The 7,574-nt window shown below is 40.3% G+C and overlaps 1 long non-coding RNA gene across 1 annotated transcript; it reads left to right on the top strand.

Moving 5' to 3' along the window:
- The first annotated feature begins 2,508 nt into the window (after positions 1-2,508).
- On the top strand, positions 2,509-3,507 carry LOC149145210 (uncharacterized). The gene is made up of 4 exons (XR_016264558.1): positions 2,509-2,916; positions 3,021-3,115; positions 3,286-3,381; positions 3,489-3,507. It is a non-coding gene; the product is annotated as an uncharacterized LOC149145210 (long non-coding RNA).
- Positions 3,508-7,574: the final 4,067 nt, after the last annotated feature.

The raw sequence follows: 7,574 nt of genomic DNA, 5'->3' as shown, positions 1-7,574 counted from the left end.
TACTCGAAGTCTACGAGAGCCTACTCTGAACTAGCCTAGAGGAATGCGAAGAGCATGCATCGAGTCGTGAAACGTATACTGGGGTAGAACAATGAGCCTATCTCTCAACTCTAAGAAGTGCTCAGCATAGAAGGCCATCTTTGGGTGCAACCTTCTTGGAGGATTGACCCAGGTGACCTAGATGAACTGCGTGTAGATGTCCTCCTTGATGATCTTGTTTAGCTCTTGTCTAGTAACCAAAAGGTGACGAGGAGCATATAACGAATATCAGAAAGGAGGGAGATGATCCAACTGAATTCCCAAAAACTCTAAGAGGTTTGAAACTCCTGTAAACCAACATCTGGCTCGCCTTGAGGGAGTAGAATGGGCAATAGTCCCAGAAGAGAAATATGCCAAGTAAGGATAACGGTCCCTACTCTTTATCGAGTCTGCCAAGCCCTAGACAAAATGTAAGAATGAAACCAATTTGAAGATCGTCTAAAGCTGAAAGGGCTCAGCTCCAAACTCTGCAAGGATGATGTGCCGCGACACAGTTAGTTTTCACCTAATGATGTAGTGAAGAAGAAGAATCTGGACTCTCTCATCTGAAGCTCATTCTGACTCAAGTAAAGATGATCCCCAAATCTCAGAGTCATATAGAACAATGTGATGAATCAAGGTGTCCATGAGGCTCATCTTGGACGAGATGTCCTAGAAGTGTTGTCGAAAGCACTGTCTCTCGAGAAGGGCTAAGGATCCATATCCTTTGTTGATCTGAGGCTGAATTTCTAGTCGCAAACTGAAGTGGGGACCTGAAAATTGCACCCACAAGTAAGTATACGTGTTGGTGATCTCAATTTCCTCCCCTCTGAATAGAAAGTGAAGGTATGAGGTTTTCTTCACCCCATTGAAGATTATAACCTTGGTTTTACCCAGGTTGATCATCAACTATCAATGGTCACAAAACAGAGCTAAGGCATCTAGCTGCCTCTGTAATCCTTCTGGGGATGAGGAGAGGAGGACCACGTCATCAGCAAAGAGTAGAATACATATTAGAACCTGGTGAAGAAGGAAACCATCAGTGTCCTGGATATGCTCGTGTAGAAATGCTTCCAACTCATCAATATAGATCCCAAACAGGGTAGGGGATAGTGGACAACCTTGTTTAACCCCAATAGTGCTTCGAATGAAATTAGACATCCCATGGGCTGCGTGAACATTACCAAGAACAGACTCATATATGCGCATAATAACGGTCAATAGGGTTGCAGAAATGCCAATATCTCTAAGTCTATGGAGCAAGGCCTCCCTCGGAACAGAGTTAAAAGCTTTCTGAAAATCTACGAAACAACAGTAGAATTTCAAAGAGCGATGAATCACGACACGAAGGGTGAATATGTGGTCAATGGTCTGATGATCCAGTCGAAAACCTACCTGTCCCCTAGCTCTGAGTTGTCTCTGCTCAAGGTCACTGGAGAGCTTCCTATGTAGAACAATAGCATACAACTTCGAGAACGTGTGACCCACCATGATTGTTTTGTAGTTATTAGGGCTGGAACCTAATTTCTGGATCGGATGGATGATATGGTGTGCCCATGTCGATGGAAAACATTCACAGACTACATGGTTGAAGAGATTAGCCAAGTAGCTAACCAAAGCACGGAAATTGTGCTTAAAGAACTCTACTTGGTAGCCTTCCTCATTGGTTGCTTTGTTGCTATTCATCACCCAAATGGCCTCTCTAATATCTTTGTTTGAGAATAGATAACGGGAAGAGGGTGGGGAGGTAACATGAATTTGGGCCTACCGGGAATATCATAAAGGTTGGAAGTGTGAGAGAACATGGCTGTAGGGTCGATGCCAGGTGGAATAGGGGATCGTCAGGGAAGGGTGGTATGCCAGAGTTGTTTAGGGGAGTGGAAAAGGAGTGTACAAAGTTCTCATCTTCTATGGGAGACAAAGAGTCGTTTCTTGTGATGAAGGAGATGACGATAAGAAGCTTTGAATTCAGAGTAAGAGGGTTGAGAGTGGGTGAAAGCATATCGAAATTCTCGATATAGAGTCTTGCATCTTCCAAATAAGCAAATAAATATATATAAAATATTACCAAAAATATGATAAAGAAGCAATACTTTATAGAATCTAAATGCTAACAATTCAATACATTTAAATATTTAAAATTTTAATTTTATTTTTCTCAGTATCAAAAAAATTCATAATCGTTTTATGTTCAAAAGATAAATCAATTTATAATGCCCCTGCGTTTTTGAAGAAGAAAATATATCTAAGCATAAATTGTATAGTGTTAAGGGAATCACCGTACGTATCCATGCAAATACGTTTATTAAAAACTGAATTTGTTCACAAAATTTAAAAAAATAACATATCGGTGGCCCTCCTGGACCAAACCCTCCAGAATGTCCACCTGTCAACTAGCAAAGGGAGACACGAACCTCAAGATCCTTGAATGATGGAGATTGTGTCTTTTTCATCCTACGATCAGGAGGCAAACAGGTGGTTAGGGTAACCACCACCTCTCCTCTAGGTGCCCTCCTCGATCATTTTCTACACTCAGGCTAGGTTTCTCCTCTCTGCAATTTCATGCCAACCCCTTTGTTAAGGCTCGAAGGCTGGCCTCCTCGTTGGCTCAGGGTAACTACGTTTATTCTTCATATCTGATTGGCTCCTTTGTCAACTACACAAGCGTTCTGTCAGCAGTTTTCCAATGCCTTTGGAGGCTGCTATCTTTAATGTGCCTCCTCCTTTTTCCAAGTCTCGATACCACTCGATTTAAAATCCTACCAGTTATTTTACAACTTGGAGTCACACTTTCTCTTCTCAGGTCGAATTGGTTGCTTTCACATATGTACGTTGAATTGAAGTTCCAACAGGGCCAAACTCCAGGACAGGGAAGGAGGTTCTCGGCAGCCGACTCACGTAATTTTACAAAACCAGGACCTAAGGTTTCTGAGTAAAATATTTTTTTCCCTTTTTATCTGTTTGAAGTGACCCTAATCCATAACCCTTTTGTTTCTTTACAGGTCACTTTCTCATGGCTATCCACTGTTGAGCACTGGTAACTGGTCTTTTCGAGTGTTGACACCTATACTGAAACTACGACAAGTGTTGACTAAAGGTGTCTGATTTTGTATTATGGTTCTCTTCTGGTTTTCCAATTCTAAACTTGCAAAGGCCTTCACGCTTGCTATGGTTATGGCGCCTCCTCATTTTTCCAAGTCTGGCTACTACTCGCCTTGATATCCTAGAAATTATTTCACAACTTGTAGTCACACTTTCTCTTCTCAGGTCGTGTTGGCTTCTTTCACATCTGCACTCTGAATTGAAGTTCGAACAGGGCCAAAACTCCAGGATAGGGAAGGAAGCTCTCTACAGCCAACCCAAGTAATTTTCCAAAACCAGGAACTAGGGTTTATGAGTAAATTATTTTCGTTTCCCGTTTTTTCTGGTATGAAGTGACCCTAATCCATCTCCCTTGTGTTTCTTTACAGGTGATTTTCTCATGGATATTGTTAGGCCAGGGTAACTCCAGAATGGGCAGAAGAAATTGATTGATTATTTCATTAGACAACTGTTGTTTATATACATAAAATGGACGGATCAGTTCATCTTCTTGATGACTGTTCATGTTCCAGGTTACCCAACCGTTGAAGATTAGGTGTGAACATTCCCCCCCTTAATCTGAAGGGATGTTGGTGAGTCCAAGCATCATTCTGAATCTTTCAAGCTTTTCTCTTCCAAGCGCTTTGGTGAAGATGTATGCAATTTGCTCATTTGTGGAACAATGACGGAGATGGATTGTTTTGGCCTCAACATGATGTCGGATCAGATGATATTTAGTATTGATGTGCTTAGTACGATCATGGAACTTTGGGTTCTTGGCCAACTTTATTGCAGAGGTGTTATCAATCATGAGTGGAGTTGATTGTACTTGTTTTACCTGCAAATCTTCAAGAATTTTCCTGAGCCACACAATTTCTTTCGTTGCTTCAGCTGCTGCCACATATTTTGCTTCTGTTGTGGAATCTGCTGGAACTGATTGTTTGCGTGATCTCCAGGAGACAGCTCCTGATCCAAGACTCATAGCATATCCTGAAGTAGATACCCCAGTTTCCTTGTCTCCATCAAAGTCTGAATCAGAGTATCCAATCAAGCTGAAGTCGTCCACCTGTGTATACTTGATTCCAAGGTCTTGAGTTCCCTTCAAGTACCTTAGAACTCTTTTTGCAGCAGACCAGTGTCCCTCACAAGGCTTTTCCATAAACCTGGAGAGGATTCCAACAGCAAATGAAATGTCTGGTCTGGTAGTAGTGAGGTAGATGAGACTTCCTACAAGCTGTCTATACTTTGTTGCATCCTCAAATTCCTTTCCTTCAATAGATGTGAGCTTCAAGTTTTGTTCCATTGGAGTAGAAAGAGGATTGCACTCTGTCATGCCAAATCTGTTTAACAAATCTCCAATGTATTTCTTTTGAGAAAGAAATATGGATGTTGGATGTTGGGTTACTTCAATGCCAAGATAGTAATGAACATAGCCCAAATCAGTCATTTCAAAACTTTTTCCTAATTCTTTCTTTATGGATGCAATATAGCTTTCATTGTTCCCTGTCATTAAAAGATCATCTACATATACCATAAGATGTACAACTGTTTTGCCAACTTTCTTGACAAATAAAGTTGCATCATCAAGATCAAAATGTTTGAAGTTGAGTTTCAGAAGATGCTCAATTAGTTTTTCATACCAGGCTCGTGGTGCTTGTTTGAGGCCATACAAGGACTTCACAAGTTTGCATACTTTGTGTTCATGTCCTTTCACAGCAAATCCTTTACGCTGGGACATAAAAACATTCTCTTTTAGATCTCCATTCAAGAATGCAGTTTTTACATCCATTTGATGGACTTTCCAACCGTTCTGAGCAGCTAGTGCAAAGAGTGTCCGGATGGTGGCCCATTTTGCTGTGGGGGCAAAAGTTTCCTCATAATCGACCCCTTCCTTCTGTGCAAAACCTTTTGCCACAAGCCTAGCTTTGTGCTTGTCAAGTGAGCCATCAGCTTTGTACTTGTTCTTGTAGACCCACTTGTAGCCAATTGGTTTGGTTCCAAATGGAGGATCAACCACCTTCCAAGTGCCATTCTTTATGAGGGCATCATACTCCTTCTGCATCGCTTCTTTCCATTCATCATGAGAAGTAGCTTCTTTGAAGGAAGTTGAATCAAAATCTGTAGACAAGTTCAATTCACAATCATAAGTAACATCCATATCAATAGGTGAATTAGAGTCATCTACATCACCTCCATCTTGTCGGTTTGTATTTCTGGTTCCTGTTTTTCCAATTTCATCAAGATGAACACTTTCAAGTGTCTTTGTCAGCCACTTTGGGGGACCTTTCTGAGATGGTCCAGGCTGCTCTGTTGATTGAGTTGGGACTGAATCAAGATTGAGTCTCCCAATTCTATCAATCACATCACTTAAAGGATCATCCAGTGTTGGAGTTTCATGCAAGGGAGATTGTTCTTCAGAAGAAGATTCCACATGTTGATCTAGTATAGGAATCCCCCCTCCAAGATGTGGAATCTGATTATCAAACTCTTGAAATGATTTTGTTTTTGTGAATCTATCCAAGAGATCAAGTTGCCGCTCAACAACACTGTCAGATTTGGATGATTCAAGAAAAATGACATCTCTAGATACAACAAACTTTTTATTTACTTCATCATAGAGACGGTATGCTTTAGAGGTGTTTGAATACCCCAGGAAGATACACTTACGACTTCTAGCACCAAGTTTGTTTCTATGTACCTTTGGTATTAAAGCATAACAGGTGGAACCAAAAATCCTGAGATGTTTTACCGAAGGAACATGTCCATACCACAATTCATAAGGAGTCTTGTTTCTTATAGCACTAGATGGACATCTATTCTTTATATATGCAGCACATAGAACAGCATCAGCCCAAAACATTATCTTTACATTTTTGAAGAAAAGCATGGATTGTACCATATTCAATATTGTTCTATTCATTCTTTCTGCTACACCATTCTGTTGGGGATTATAAGGTACAGTTGTTTGATGTTTGATCCCATGTGGGCGAAGATAGTTTTCAAATTCATTTGATGTATATTCTTTTCCATTATCAGTGTGAATAGACCCAATATGAGATTGTGCATCATTTTCAATCCACTTATGAAAATTCTTGAATGTTTGAAAAGCATCAGATTTGTTCTTCAATAAATAAACCCAACACATTCTGGTGTAATCATCAATAAATGTCATGATATATTTATTTCCATTTGCAGAAGGAACGGGCATTGGACCACATAAATCTGAATGAATGAGTTCAAGCTTCCTATGTGCTCTTGAATGTGAATCATGAAAAGACTGTTTGCCATGCTTTCCCAGAATGCAAGCATCACATTGCTTATGTTTTCTAGGAATTGTAGGCAAACCAGCAACACCATTTTTCTTCAACAAGCAGAGACTATCATAGTTTAAATGTCCAAATCTAGCATGCCATAATAAACTTGACGGAAGTGTACCTTCTTCATGATGAGAAATATATGAGAAAAGTTGTGCATGAGCAGAGGTTCCTTGCAGTTTAAGAAGTCTTTCTTCTTCTATACCCCTCATGACAAGTGAGTGGTCAGATGCCTTTCTTACCTCAAGCTTTCCATCAAACATATGAATGGAGTGACCTTGCTGGCGGATGTGGACCAGGGACAACAAGTTTCTCTTGAGCTATGGGAGATATAGAACATGATCCAGAAGAAAGGCTGGAAGACCAGGCAGTTTAAGCCTGATTGTGCCAAGCCCTGATGGCTTGATTTTTGACTGATCTGCAAAGTATACTGCTCCATCAACATTGTCAGTGAAATCTTCAAAAAAATCTTTCCTATGAGTCATATGACAGGTTGCTCCTGAATCAAGCAACCAATCATTTTTCGAAGAAGCAAGTGAAGCATTAAACAAATCTTCATTTACTCCAATGTTACATTATGCCTCAATATAGTGAGCGGATTCAGGTGCTTTACCTTTGTCTGTGTCATCAGTTTTACCTTTCTGCTGATTTCTTCTCTGCTCAATTTTGTCCCATGGTAGCTTGCATGTAGAAGCATCATGTGATCCATTTCGTTTGCAGCGAATGCAATGCAGATTTGCCTTTTCTGCTTGAGAATGTCTGCCCCCCCTGCCTCTGAAGTATCTTCCTCTTCCTCTTCGTCCACCTCTTCCTCTTGTAGAATCTTGAGCAGGATGCTTTTCTTTATGAGCAAGGCAAACAGTCTCTTCAGAAGATTCAGGGACTGTCTTCTTTCCAAAGGCTTTCTCTCTTTCAGCAAACTTTTTCACAAGAGAGTCAAAGGTTATATCTTTAAGATTTCCATTTGCTTGTAATGACTCAAGATAATTGGAGTAGGTAGGATAGAGTGCTTTGAGAAAGGCAATAAGAGAGATATCCAGCTCAACCTTAGTGGATTTAATATCATGCATTATAGACTTTATTTCAGATGCAAGAGCAAGAGGATCATTATTTTTCAGTTCAAGAGTGAAGAGTTTAATCATGAGTTGAACAACTTCAAGT

This window comes from Pinus tabuliformis, chromosome X, assembly GCF_031772625.1.
Source record: "Pinus tabuliformis cultivar Carrire ecotype Pingquan chromosome X, CPIR1, whole genome shotgun sequence".
NCBI classification, from domain to species: Eukaryota; Viridiplantae; Streptophyta; class Pinopsida; order Pinales; family Pinaceae; genus Pinus; species Pinus tabuliformis.
This window is presented reverse-complemented; position numbering and strand designations above follow the sequence as displayed.